Source organism: Cydia fagiglandana, chromosome 2 (genome assembly GCF_963556715.1).
Source record: "Cydia fagiglandana chromosome 2, ilCydFagi1.1, whole genome shotgun sequence".
Taxonomy (NCBI): Eukaryota; Metazoa; Arthropoda; class Insecta; order Lepidoptera; family Tortricidae; genus Cydia; species Cydia fagiglandana.
Window position 1 is genome coordinate 26,612,414 of NC_085933.1, and position 15,238 is coordinate 26,627,651.

The following is a 15,238-nucleotide window of genomic DNA, read 5'->3' on the forward strand; positions in this document are numbered from 1 at the left end:
TACTTATTTATGGATTTCGTATGGAGAGTGACTAACTTGTTTGACAATATTTTTATATTTGATGGTTTAGCTACAATTTTGTTTTGAACATGAGAAGTAGATGGTAAATTCGTGATATCTGAAAGAGTTGATTTCTTGGTCATTTTTAGCGTTGTGACCTGGCTTTTATTTTTAGCTCGACTCTTGGTTTTGCCACAGGAACTTGTTATTGCCATAAAGCCTAAATGTTTTCCATGACTGCACACCTGTCCATAAGTGCATTCGAAACAACTTGAAGTTCTTAGAGTCAATCTGTTACAGTTGCGCTGCCATAAAACCTGATGAACTCTCAGAGTGCCATTGAATGTTTGAAGCTTATCAGGAATCATCTTTCCTCTGTTCTCTACTTCAGTTTTATCAACAACAATCATCGTGATATTGGTGCGTGGTTGTACGATAGTTATAAATTTTTCAATAGATGTTATATCTGTGCCATGGTTAACTGCAAAATCAGCCGTTCTTTTAACCGTTGAGCCAACCCCATCAGTAGCGCCTTTACCATGCCCGGATTCGGTGTAGTTCCATGTTATTTCGGTAATTTGTGGAAAATCATTGGACAATTGTGTCATTATATGAAACATATATTTATTTCGGTATTGAGATGTCGGTGAGTCAGACTGAAAATGTAATATGTTTATAAATGGATTAATTTCCATTGCTTTATTTATAAGTGGTATGAGGTGTGCCCATACGGCTGGAGCGTCGTGCTTTAAACATTCGCTGACTGTGCAGACTGAAGTTGCTTTTATATCACTTATTTGGAAATCAAATGCATGAATGACAGCAGTGTGAAGACAAAGTTCTTTGCGGCTACCACCGAAATGGAGGGATTGAACTTCATTGGTGGCTTTCAACGCATAATTCTCTGAAAAATCAATGTGTATGACAGCGGCGTTGACTGTTAAAGATTCTTTTAAGTTCTTCAAATTATTATATTGTGTTTGGATCAAAAAGCAATGCTCAAAAAATGGCGTCAAATCTGAATGTAACTCATTGATGATATCGAGGGGTTTTGTATTGAATTCTTCCTTTCTAGTAATTGGACATGTTTTAGTCCCTGTTCTTACTGTGACTAACTCTTGAGAGCGTATCCATTTGTATAATATAATCTCTTTATCATTCAGAAATTCGTTGTATTGAAGGATGTTGTTTTTACATAAATCACATTCCCTTTTCAGGCATTTTTCGTTAAATCGTGAGCAACAGAGGCTGTCCAGCAGTTCTTCAAAGTTCTTTTCTTGAATAATCCCTGCATTGCTCAGAGATTCCAGTTTGAGATCAATATTGGCGTGTACCATGCACATACATGTGTCTCTTTGTGCTGACGAGGCTGGCAATACCCAAAAAGGACGGTATCTCCAAAATGTTGCGTAACTTACATTAACCCTATGTAGCTTCAAAAACTTTGAGTACAACTCCTTAATCGTTCCTCTGAGATACCTTCTTTGCTTTTGCACTTTGAATCGTGTTATGTACTGTTTTTTTCCTGAACATATTGTACTATTGGCATCGTCAGTATAAAATTCTTTAATAACATTTTTAATATTTTTTTCTTTCAATGGACTGTTTTTATTTATTTTTTATGTCAAAATTCTTGTTTTTTTCTTGATTTTTAATAACATTGTCAAACCGTTTTTTGTTTCAGACGGGCGTTTTCTCTTCTTAATTCCTTAATAAGTTTCAGCAATCGCGCTCGTTTCTTAAGTTCCAAGTAACGGAGTCTTCTGACTTTGGCTGAACAATTACAATTAAATTCTTTGAGATTGTCAATGATGGCATCTTTGGGTTTATTTTCATTGCTGGCTATATTACTTTCAATACCATCATCTATATTAATGAATACTGGCTTTATAGCAAGCTGTTTTTCTTTTCTCTCACTCTTCTTTCTTTCTCGAGATCTTTTAGCTGCTTCACGCCATTTTTGTCGTTGTATTCTTTGTTCTCTTGGACTTTTATTATTTATTGATTCAAATTGACCTCTCCTTTTCCGCTTTTTGTCTCTTTTCCTTTCTCTTTCTTTCACAAGTTCATACAATTCAGGATCTTGTTTAATATTTGCATATCTTCGTCTTTTATTTAAAGCAATTTTTTTTTCTTTTTCAGAGTTTCTCCTGAACTTCCTTTTATTTTACCCATAGTGCTTATCTGAAAAAAAAAATATTTAAACTAAATTTATTGCTTCAAAAATACATAAACGCAAAATTATAAAGTATAAGTGTAGACTGTTACCATTGGTATTATTCTTGCAATAATTAGTTATTTCGTCTTAGAAAAGTTATCGTTATCAAATTCAATATTTTGCATCTTATAGCATCGTAAAGGCGGACCCATTTAGCTAAATCAGTCTTATAATAATATTATTATTAAATCATTTATTTATAATCCACGTAATCATCTCAAAGAAGTAAATCCACGTAATCATCTCAGTAAATTAATTTTCCCACACATGACGCAAATCGAGCGACCACTTAATCAGGTTGTTAATAAAAATTTCACCATACATATTCTGAAACAGCTCTTGCAAATTTTCTCTTGTTCCTATTTTTTCAATATAAGGAAAATAATACGAGGAACAAGATATTTGTTCATATGTTTTGTGAATTATCATAGTTTCGGAATCTTCGCATAAGGCTTTACAAATTCCACCCTGGTATGTAGAAATTAATACTGTGTAATTTTCCAAAATTTGTGCAAACAGATTTTCATCTGGCATGTAGCGATTTGTGTCTATAACTAGTACATAATATATTAGCTTCATTATAATATTTGGTATATATTTTTCAACTCGAGTATCTGAAAAAAAGAAAAGGGAATTCTTAAGTCCCAACCTAAAACGCGCCAAAAATTTATACCTATATTTGAACGGGGATTGGCGAAAATAAATGTAACATAAATATAATAGAATACAGAAAAATATGCTGATAATTTACCATAGGTGCTATACTACTCAGTTCGTGACTTATACATAGCTCACCAAATTGCCAAATGGGTTCCCCCATTTTCATTTCATAATTCGTGTAGAAGCGAATTTTGGTTAGGTGGTAGGGAATGGTGTTTTAAACAACATATTGAAAGTACTGATGGGTGAGGGTGAAGATAATATATATATATATGCAGTTTTGTTTCTTTAAAAAAATAAAGGAACGTCTCCTTTAAGTAAAATGAGCCAGCTTAAGGATTTAAGGTAGTTTCCCTCCAGGGCCCGACTTATCTTTTAAAAAACATCCATAACTCAGGACCAAATATTTGTGATAAATACACAAATAAATTCCCTTACCAGCATTCGAACCCGGGACCTCATACTCATACTCATACTCATAATCTTTATTGCATATCACATTGTATCTTAACCTATTACATAGAATTGTGTACAGCATGACACCCCGTAGGGCACAGCAAACAGTTTATTCAAGAGGAGATAGAGTTTTTTTGTACAATTAGATTAAGTATATTAGTGATTATATATGTTTATATTAGGTATATTATTTATTATATAGGTGCTTTATTAATTGCAGTTATTGGTCGTGAAAAAATTCATTTAAAGTATAGTAAGCTTTTTCTATTAAGTGATCTTTTAGTTTTTTAAAGAATTCATTGTCGGACTTGGTGTTATTTATTTCGTTACTAATTTTATTGAATATTTTTATTGCCATTGAGTTAGGACTTTTTGAATGTAGTTTGAGTTTTGAGGGGATAACCTGCACCAGCTTATTTACCTCCTGCTTCGTAGGCAGGGTGACTAGTGTCACTACCGACTAGGCTAGGAGGCCGTTTAGGAAAATGACAGATATTTTATATTTTTGTATGATCCAAGGAACAGTCATACCAAGCAATATCGCCTCTCATATAATCACCTGGGATAAAAACGCAAACTAACTACACATACTTTCACATAATTGTGTAGAATTGCTTATAATTAACTTTCCCCCTTCAATATATTTTTAAATATTGATCCTAGCGAAAAAGTGTATAGAATATTTTTGTAGAGAATTTTATGTAGATTATTTTTGTATTAGAACATTTTTTGCTATGGGGTACCATTTATGAGTTATTGACGAAAAACTATAAAATGGGACCTTTAACCCCTCTCTACCCTTTAGCTTCACCCCCACCCACCAATACTTTTTTTAGTATGTTGTTTAAAACACCATTTTCTACAACTATGTCAAAATTCGCTTATAAATGAGTTTGGAGGCCTGCTATGCAATGATATACGCCCCATTTCATACGTTTTCTAAAATATTATTGTAAATAATCTTTATCACTCGTACTTAATAAAATGTTGCTTTACAAGTAAGAATGTTTTTCGTAGACTTAAGATACAATAATCTGGGAAATAATTGGTTATCCTAGTGTAAAAAAAGCAATGTTATTGAACAAATTTAGAAAAAACGTCATCACCGTACATATGGGATCATAACCGTCCATTGCATGAGAGCCGGTGATGACGGTTACGGTGTTGACGATTTTACGCATTATCGTAGATTGTTCTAGAACACTATCATTTATAGCAACGACAGCGTCACACCAAGTATGTTCCCTTAGAGTGACATTATCGTAGGTAAATGATTTTAATATCAAACAAGTACTTACTGTAAACTTCTCCTGGATGGTTATGACGCAACAGCGTGACAAATCACTTTTTGAGGAACAGATTTCTATATTTTTCTGCTTAGCGCGCGCATAAGGAGACGTGCACTCGCTTTCGCTGCTTAAGCCGAACTGAGGAAGCGGGCGGGGGTACGCTCGCTATATTTTGCTGTATAAATACATAACTACCTCGGCTTTGACAATACGCTGACGGTGTTGACGAATACTCGTGACAAAAATTCATTTAATTTTTAAAGTACGTACTCTGTGACGGAATAACTTTATATTTTTTTATATGTAAAACAACGCCTTGGGTGATCTAAAAATGAAAACAAAATCGCAATCGTACGTTAGGTATTCGATAATTTTCACCACAAACAAAGAGGTTCCGATTTTTTTGGTAGACGGTGATGATTTTAGACACATAAATCATTTTATATATAAAAACTGTTCATTTATCGGAGTTGTTAATTGAAGGAACTTTAAGGTAAGACTACTTAAAAACGTATAAAAAAATTGCAATACGTAAAACCTACTAGTTTTTTTTATAAACATCGAAACGTAACTTTTCGCCTGAATTTGAAATCCACCCGCCATCACTCAATTTACGTTTTCGAATCGGAGGCAGGTAGTTGGTACACTTCGCAGAGCTTCTGCGATGGTGGCCTGTACCACCGCACGACTTGCACTGTTTTTCCATTACTGACCGCGTCCCACGGCTATGCCACATGGAGGGAAAGTAGGTACCCTAAATATTGTAGATGGAACATTTTACTGAAAGAAGACATTATTTTAATTTAAAAAACAATTTAAACTGCATTCATAGATTTTTAAATAATTACATGGTTGAACCGGGAATCGAACCCGCCGCACGAGAAAAAAAATCAGCCTGTAGCTTTATCATACCGATCGAAAGGCTTGATCATAAGGATTATTTTTTGCTAAAGAACATAGTGTCAGAAACAAAAGGAAGACCATGAATTTTAACATTTGATGTGAAATTTAGCAAAATAACTAATCAAAAGAGTGCGGCTTTGTATTCAACAGAATGAGACTACATTTTGAGCATTTGATAAATTAAATTGATTAATTTTGAATTAAAAATGTTAAAATTCATGGGCTTCCTTTTATTTCCGACACTATGTTATTTAGCAAAAAATTATCCTTATGATCAAGTCTTTCGATCGGTATATATGATAAAGCTACAGGGTGATTTTTTTTCTCGTGCGGTGGGTTCGATTCCCGGTTCAACCATGTAATTATTTAAAAATCTATGAATGCAGTTTAAATTGTTTTTTAAATTAAAATAATGCCTTCTTTCAGTAAAATGTTCCATCTACAATATTTAGGGTACTTTCCCTCCATGTGGCATAGCGGTGGGACGCCTTGTATAGGTGTACGTACGGACTGGGCCCGGCATGTATACGAAAAAACGCATAATTGTTTGTTTTATTTATATGTCCTTTGAAAAGGAGAACGGGACCCAGGAGGATATAGTTTCGACCAATGTTGAGTAACTATGTGCCGCGTTGTCCCCATTTGTAGGGTGTGCGCCATCCAATGTGGGCCCGAATAAGATGGCGCGCATTTCAAAAGTACATGTGTTATACTCGACTGCATGATGAATAATACCGAATTGTTGTTGCTAGTGATTATTTATATACTGACCCTGTACACCATCTCAGTGAGGTTACACATGTGGCCACTAGTGGGTGTCGAGACGCGAAACATCGACATCTTTCCGACGGACGCGTTTACTTCGGAGCGAATGATCGTGGCGGACGCTGGCGGCCGGGTGCAAATATTGCCCCGACGCGTCACTCACCATCGACACACTCTGGAGCCAGCGCTGGTGCCCACGCTCCGCCATCTATTAGAATCCGCGACAAAGGGATAACGCTCATTACCCGTATGCAAGGCACGGCGGCGTATCCCCGTTTGACTGTAACTTCTTACTCCCGCAGAACCTCCTGAGTCCCGGACACAAATTAATTGAAATCGAAATTTCAACCTTATTGCGTTCGAGTTTTATTTTTCTCTCGGGAGGTTACGAGGATGCCTTCTCCGGAAGACATCGTGGCCTACAGATGGTAGACCTAATATGGTTATTCAGTATGTTTCGGCTCGCAAAACGCTCGGCCATATTTGAGTACCCGCCAGAATTTAGCCCGCGCCGAACCTAGCGAGTGCTCTTTACTTTTGTTTTGAAATCCTTCACCCTAATATTTGCATCGGAGCGCGGAGCGGTGCTATATTTGTGCGTAAAATTTTGATCCCTTGAGATTTTTACGCGGGAATTGTCGCAATGGGGCACGCGTAACTAGCGCGTATTACGCACGCAAAATCACGACAATTTTTAAACTAGCAAGGCGTTTTTTTCAAAACTACCCAATTGTCGGGCGTATTACGCAGAAATTACGCGCGGAAACTGCGACAATACCCGCGTAATGGGGTGCGTGTTACGCGGGACCTGTCACAGCGGATGAATGAAAAAAAAATGCAGCCCGTGGCGCCGCTGTCGAACCGTCGTCGGCCGATACTCAGCGCTTTCCTGCCCCTAATGCAAGTCTTGGTCGACGAGACGGACGTCGATTTGGAGTGCGAGCGGCAAGCCCTGGCCCACCTGACCAGCCACACGGACACCATGCATGTCGGACGCCAAATTTCCAACAATTTTTGTCCTCACGGTTTTACTGTTAAATCAAAAATGGCCGAGTTATTCAATAAAAACCGTTTTTCGAATATACACAGAAGCCTGATTCAGTCTACTTTTTGAATTTACACTCCCAGTGACCCCCCCTTCCCCCGAGGGACCTACGAAAAAAAATCCAAGAACTGATTATTCACGGGTAGGGTCGGTTTTTTGGAAATAATGACTCTACTATGGATGGCCAACGAGGAGGTGGAAGGCATATCTTTCGCGTGACCCAGCCGCACCATTGCGCCATTTGTATGGAGCGCATACGAGCTCTCATCGCTGCCGTCACGGCATCCGACCCCGAAAATCGTATACCGGGCCGGGGGTACCCTGGGTCGAGGCCAGCGACCGCGGACCGCGTTCGACCTGAGCGAATGCTTGAATCTTGTCAAATTTTTGCGGCGAGCCATGGCTACGGCATCCACCATCAGTATGTGCTGGCACTTGCGCCTGTAATTCGCTGGTATATGGCGCATCAAACGGGCCGTGATCACTTCGTCGGCGGGTGTACTTTCGTTTCGGCCAAATACATTTCGCCAAATTTCACTTCCCAACAAACTTATCGCAATAGTTTCATTTCCCAAAGGAACCTTTAGCAAAGTTATACATGTAAATGAAGCATTGTTAACTTCATTCATCTTTCCTCAGTTTGGACTTTGTTCAGGATTGTAGAAGGACCAGGCAGGCGAGCCGTGCGGCGCAAGTACTTACCGAACGATAGTAGGTACGTATTGCGTCGAAATAGGGTTTATTACAGGCTGGCAGGCAGTTGTGTGTTGTTGATATCTATTACTCACCTAAGTACTATTGTTGTTTTTAGTTTAGTTGAGCGCATCGCCAACAAACTGTTTTACAGTTTGGCGAAACTTTAATTATAGGTAACACTGTACTTTGTGTTCTGTTAAATAAATTAAAAAAAAAAAATAAAAAAAATGTTCAAAATAAAAATGTACTCTATTCTGCCACACAAGTACATATAAAAAAAAATAGAAAAATCAGTTGCTTGTTTCAAGTTCAAAATTGCAATGACACAGCGTTAGCTAGATCGAATATTAAGACAGAGGTCGCCCCCGTCTCGCCGCAGTATCTGTTGAAGCCTTGCGTTTCGTTCCAACATGCCCGCCCACGTTGAAAGGTTGGTCTTTCAACAGTAGATTTACTTTTCGACTGGTAGTGGACATATTTTGCTGAACGCACGACGAATGATCCCAGACGACGTCCGGATGTCGGCCACACGATTGATGCCATCAGATCCAGGGATGACGCTAACGATTCTGCCGAGCTTCCATTTCATTGGAGGCAGGTTGTCTTCTTTGACGACGACCATGGTATCGGTTGCAAGTTGACCCTTGGCTTGCCTCCATTTGGTTCGCTCTTGAAGTTCAGAAACATATTCTTTATACCAGCGAACCCAGTAGTGTTGCCTCAATTGTTCGATCCTCTGGTACCGTGTGAGTCTCAAAGGAGGAATCTCTGTCAGACAGGGAGTCGGAAGAGCTGTGAGTGGTCGTCCAATTAAAAAATGGCCTGGAGTAAGTGGTAGCAGGTCAGAAGGATCGCTGGTTAAAGGAGTAAGAGGCCTTGAATTTAAAATTGCCTCTATTTGGCACAGTGCGCAATAAATTTCTTCAAAGGTTAGATGACAGTTACCTAAGACTCTAAGTAAGTGGTGTTTAGTGGATTTCACCCCGGCTTCCCACAAACCCCCAAAGTGTGGTGAATATGGTGGAACAAAGTGAAACCTAATGCCGTCATTGGCTGCAGACTCAGATAACGTCTTCGCATGACTGGTAAGAAATCTCTTTAAATCATTGTATGCCCCGACAAACTGGGTTCCATTGTCGGAGTATATGTCAGAAGGTAAGCCGCGGCGACTAACGAATCGCTTCAACGACGCCATGTAACCCTCTGCAGACAAGTCACTACATAGCTCAAGGTGTACACATTTCGTTTTAAAACACACAAAGATCACGATGTATACTTTTATGGTTTGGCTACCACGACCCTTTCGAGATGCAGCCAGTATAGGACCGGCATAATCTACGCCAACAACCTCGAAAGGAAACCCTGGCGTTACTCGCGGCGAGGGTAAGTTGCCCATAAGTGGCGCTATAGTTGCACCGCGCATACGAGTGCACAGGACGCATTTGTAATACGTGGACCTAGCTTGTGTACGACCACCGATTGGCCAATAGGTAGACTTTACGTATGCTAGCATGGCTTGAGGTCCCGCATGTAACAAAATGATGTGGACGGAATTGAAATACGTCACCGTTATAAAATGCCCTTTTGGCAAGATAGCTGGATGCTTTTTATCAAAGTTAAAAGGCCCGTTTTTAAGTCTTCCGCCTACACGCATAAGTCCTTCAGAATCCACGAAAGGATTCAGTTTTGTAAGCGGGTCTTTGGCTTTGAGTAAAGTTTTATTTTTAACATCATCATATGAGTAAAATGATTCTATCTGCGATAATTTTACTAAAACATTCATAGCCGCATGAAGTTCTTTAGTGTTGAGAAATCCCGAATTTCTGACACTACCCGGTCGTGCGTTATTGATAAACCGTAGAACGTATGCGGTGACTCGTTTGAGTTTAGTAAAATTGGAAAACTTCGTAAGATTCAATTCTGATAGAGGTGATAGTGTAGCTTCGCTTGCTACATTAGCAGTGATTACCTCAGCCTTAACTTCATCACTATCCCTGCTCGCGTGGTGATTTTTGGGCCAGTCCTCTTCGTCATTACGTAGGAATGCTGGACCATTCCACCAAATATCAGCCGCAGCAATTGAACCCGCATCAAGTCCGCGTGAGACCAAATCCGCTGGATTGTCCTTAGTAGGAACGTGTCGCCAAGGCCAACCGCCAGTGATTTCGAGTATATCGGCTACGCGATTTCGTACGAATACCTTGAGTTGGTTTGGAAGCATTCTTAGCCATCCTAACACGATCATGGAATCGGTCCAAAATGTACAACTGTCTGCTTTCATGCGAAGTGATGTTAGCGCTTTTTGGTAAAGCTGTGCTCCGATCAAAGCTCCGCATAACTCCATTCGGGGAATAGTTACCGGCCGAAGTGGAGCTACCCTACTTTTTGCCATGAGTAACCGAGTAACGACTCCTGTGTTAGTGATAGTACGTACGTACAAGCAAGCTCCGTACGCAGATTGAGACGCATCCGTAAAAACGTGGAATTCTACTCGCGACGCGTGGATTCCTACGACACTTCGGGGAATGCATAAGTGGTTTAATCCCGGTAAAGACATTGTTATGCTATGCCACTTTTGAGAAATCTCTTGAGGCACTTCATCATCCCAAGAAACTCGTGACAGCCATAAAAGCTGAAGCAAGATTTTACCCTGAATGACAACTGGCGATAAAAGACCTAAAGGGTCGAATATTTTTGCTATCGTGGAAAGGATAACCCGCTTGGTTAATTTTTCCGGGTTTTTTCCTAAGTCGATAGTAAAATACAAGACATCGGCTCCACTTTTCCAACCTAGCCCTAGCGTCTTACTATCGTCCAAGTTGCCTAGATTTAGATTTCTAGAGTCGTCACTATGTTCATTTATGAGCCTAGGTTCATTGGAACGCCATTTGCGTAAATTCATACCAGCACTTTTAAGTACCGCACTGACCTGAGTTATAATGCTGGTGGCTTCTTGCTCAGTATCAGACCCGGACAAAAAGTCATCCATGTAAAAGTCATGGGCAATGATTTCAGAAAGTCGAGGGTCCGAGCAGTCCATTGATAACTGTTTAAGGCATCTAACAGCTAAGAACGGAGCACTGGCCGTACCGTAAGTGACCGTATTTAATTTGTATATGCACAGAGGTTCAGATGGATCATTGCGCCAAATGATTTGTTGCAAATACCTATCGTCAGGGTGCACGACTATCCTCCTATACATTTTTTCCACGTCAGCCGTGTACACAAAACGGTATTGCCTAAACCGTAACAAGATAGCTATGAGATCGTCCTGAATAGTAGGTCCTACGTACTGAATGTCGTTCAGCGTGACTCCGGTAGACGTACGCGCACTAGCATTAAACACGACCCGGAGCTTTGTCGTGAGACTAGACAGCCGTAACACGCCGTGAAAAGGCAAGAAGTTTCCTACTATCTCATTGGAAGTAACCTTGGACATGTCTCCCAAAGTCTCGTATTCGTTCATAAAATCTTTGTGCATAGACTTCAATTGTGGCTGCCGTTCTAGTCTGCGCTCTAACGACAGGAAACATTGTTTTGCCCGCTCGTAAGAATCGCCCAACGAAGATACAGGCTGCTTTAAAGGATACCTAACCATAAACCTACCGTCCGGTAATCGAGAGGTATTTTTAACAAAGTGTTCCTCGCAAGCCCGTTCATCGTCGGTATAATAAGCCGTCGCGGGTTTTATTGTTGCTTCGTCTAGCTTCCAAAAACGCGTCAATTCGTCATCTTGATTATTAATTTGAACAAAATTGCAACAAACGCTTTTAGAGTTAGGATTATGCGCATTACGACCAGACACTACCCAACCTAGCTTGGTCTCATAAACCATGGGCTTGTTTCGTCCCAATTTAATTTTATTGCTACCTAATAATTCCATAAAGACCTCGGCACCAAGAAGAATATCGATAGGTGCCGGCGAGTGGAACTGAGGATCAGCCAAGACTAAATGTTCAGGTATGCCTAGCATTGATACATTTACCTTTTGTAAAGGTAAGTCGCATGTAGCTTGTGGAACTACGTAAAATGAACTTTTCATGCTAAAACTTTTGTCAAACAGCGATGAAAACCTTGCGTCACATAATTTATGTACGTTCGACTTTATATTTTGAATGCCAATTAAAGACGCATTTACCTGCCTAATAGGTAACTTAAGTTTTTTGCAAAAGTCCGCTCTAATAAAATTAGGTGAAGAGCCATTGTCCAAAAATGCGCGTGCCATATGTGGTTTACCGTCACGATCATATACTTCTACTAGCGCAGTAGACAGTATGACTTGACCCTGTAAAACAGGATGGGCCGGCAACAAGACGTCTAGGTTAGCACTGCAGCCAGGTTCAGGTGCGCATTCCTCGTGCTCGCTCGGACTGCTGGGAGTCACTTGTATCGCCGGCATTGCTACTGGAGCCTTCGACGGCAACTTATCCACGTGTATAAGCGAGCTATGACGTAATGAACACGACTTGCACGGACCACGCCTACAATACTTCGCTAAATGCCCGGGTTTTAAGCAATTCAAACATACTTTCATCCCTTGAACCTTATCAGCACGTTCTTTATTGGATAACGCGAGAAAGTCGGGGCACTCAAATAACCAATGACCACGCTTACATAATGGACATTCATATGTAAAAAGTGGGCTACTCACAGTATCGGTTTCACGTTCATCTAGTCCTACGAAACATTTTTCCTTTACCCGTCGCACGGCGGAGCGCGCGTGCGCCGCGGGGGCAGCGCCGGCGCCGGCGGCGAGCGGCCAGGACGCGCGTCGTCCGGGGCCCTCCATCGCCATGGTTTCCAATAGATCCGCACGATCGCTGAGGAAATGTATGATAGCATCGAAAGTAATTGTTTCGCAACTAGGCACAAACTCCTCCCACTCACGTCTAGTAACATTGTCAAGTTTTTGACATATTATATACACTAATAATGTATCCCAATGGGTGGTTGGTTCATCAAGGGTCGCTAACGCACGTATATTTTTGCATATCGTGTCTATAAGATGGCGAATAGCTGCCGATGACTCCTTGGTAATTGGGTTTAAGTTAAATATGGCCTTAATATGATTATTTACTAATAACCGCTTATTATTGTATCTGTCGCATAATAATTGCCAAGCTATCTTATAGTTACTACTAGACAATGCTAATGATTGTACAATTACCGCGGCACTGCCTTCTAATGAAGCCCGCAAGTAATGAAACTTGTTTACATTATCGATGGAGTCGTCATTATTAATCAAACTATCAAATGTGTCGCGAAACTCAAGCCATGTATCATACGAGCCTCCAAATTTGGGTAAAGAAATGGTAGGTAACTTACATTTTACATGTGGATGACGCCGTGTATTATTATCGGAACCCCCATCGCTAGGCGCGACCTTGGTATGCATGGTTACCAATTCCTTAGCCGCCGCGACTGACGAGTAGTACAAATCCTCGAAATCAGACCGCTCGTCCAATTGGGCCTCGTCGTCCTCAACCATATACTCCAACTTGGTTTGAATCTCGTCATACGTGTTGTAAACACATTCTAATTTAGCAATCCGAAGTTGTAGTTCCGTCACCTGAGCCGCACACAATGACTTTTCGGCTAACTCGCGTATATAACCTGAAAATTTAGTTAATCGCGACTTAATATGACCCCTCTTCTTAACTAACTCTTTAACCTCCTGAGTCCTGTTGTCCTTTTCAAAGGACATATAAAACAAACAATTATGAACCTTATTGGCGTTTTTTCGTATACATGCCGGGCCCAGTCCGTACGTACAACTATATAAACATGACGGACGACTCTGGCTCGTCAGTAATGGAGAAACAGTGCAAGTCGTGCGGTGGAACAGACCACCATCGCAGAAGCTCTGCGAAGTGTACCAACTACCTGCCTCCGATTCGAAAACGTAAATTGAGTGATGGCGCAGCGCAAACCCTGGATATCTACGTCGTCAAACGCGGTCTGTGCTCCGCGTTGTGTCCTCTTCTCTCGCCTCAACGCCGATCCAGACTGCTCGAAGAGATCAGACGGGACGTGCGTGACCTGTCGCGCATCTACATCCAACTGGGCATATTTTACAATCTCTACATGAAGACTACCCCCGCTCTACCTGACATACCGGACGTGTTGAATTTCGTTTACGCGATGAAGGGCAAAGGACCGTACGCCGAATCATACACTAGGTACTTTGGCGATCACCGTCGTTACGATGGTAAGCTGCGTTCGTTTATCGTGCAAGAACTGGCCAAGCAGTATGAGACCACACTGCGCACCAACATAACTATGCACGCGTATTCGAGACTGGCTCGCTACTTCAAAGTGAAGCGCAACGACGAACGTCTCTTTCGAGCCTACTATAGCAGAATTTTGCCCGACGGCGACGACAATACGAGCCGGGAGATCGCTCGCGTGTGTACCGTCATCAACAAGGACACCGTGGAGGGTTCGCGGTGGTGGAAGACCGTACCCGAATGGATGCGCATACAGCAGGGAATGGAGACGCGCAGTTTCCGTCTATTTCCACAGCCGTCGCACGGACTCAAGCACGTGATGTATACATCGACAGGATGGTTCAAGCTGCTGCGTCGAGTCGCTCCCGATACCGTCCCCGGCACGTGGAACAAAATTACCGATCATCTTAGTCAACTGTGGACACCGTGGTTGGACGTGCCGGCCACCAAATTCGGCTGTTGTCTTCAGACGGACGGCGTGAGCGTGAGTCTCTCGATGAATCGGTGTGCCAAGCCGGAGATGACGGAGAAAAAGAAGAAGCGGCGCGTCGAGTACGACAGAGTTATAGCGGTGGACCCCGGCTCGCGCGTGCCCCTGGCCACCGTCGAATCCAAGCGGTATTCCTTCAAACGGGTCACGCGCAAATATGTACGTTCTCACACGCTCGAATGGAAGAGAGATCGCGTACGCAACAAACTCATCGCTCCGATACTGGCCGAGATGCAAAAGGATAGAGAATCACTAAATTTTCCGGTCTCTTCCAAAAATACGGATCACGTGATCGAATACAGCGTCTTTCGCATGAAGTGGTTCGAAGCCATGCAAGTACCGTACGAGACGCACTCCAAACTGACGCGACTCGGATTGGACATGTACATTCGTACCGCCAAGTGCGAGGAACGAATCGTGAGGGAAGTGTTTGATGGAGGAGGGGTGAGCGACGTGCTGGTGCTGTACGGCGCCGGGAGCAAGTTTATG

General features: G+C 41.5%; 1 protein-coding gene across 1 annotated transcript in view; it reads right to left on the reverse strand.

Annotated features, from left to right (window-relative positions):
• Window positions 1-15,238, reverse strand: part of LOC134679545 (V-type proton ATPase subunit C) — a 175,292-nt gene that overhangs the window by 80,540 nt on the left and 79,514 nt on the right. The gene's annotated exons all lie outside the window — the stretch shown is intronic.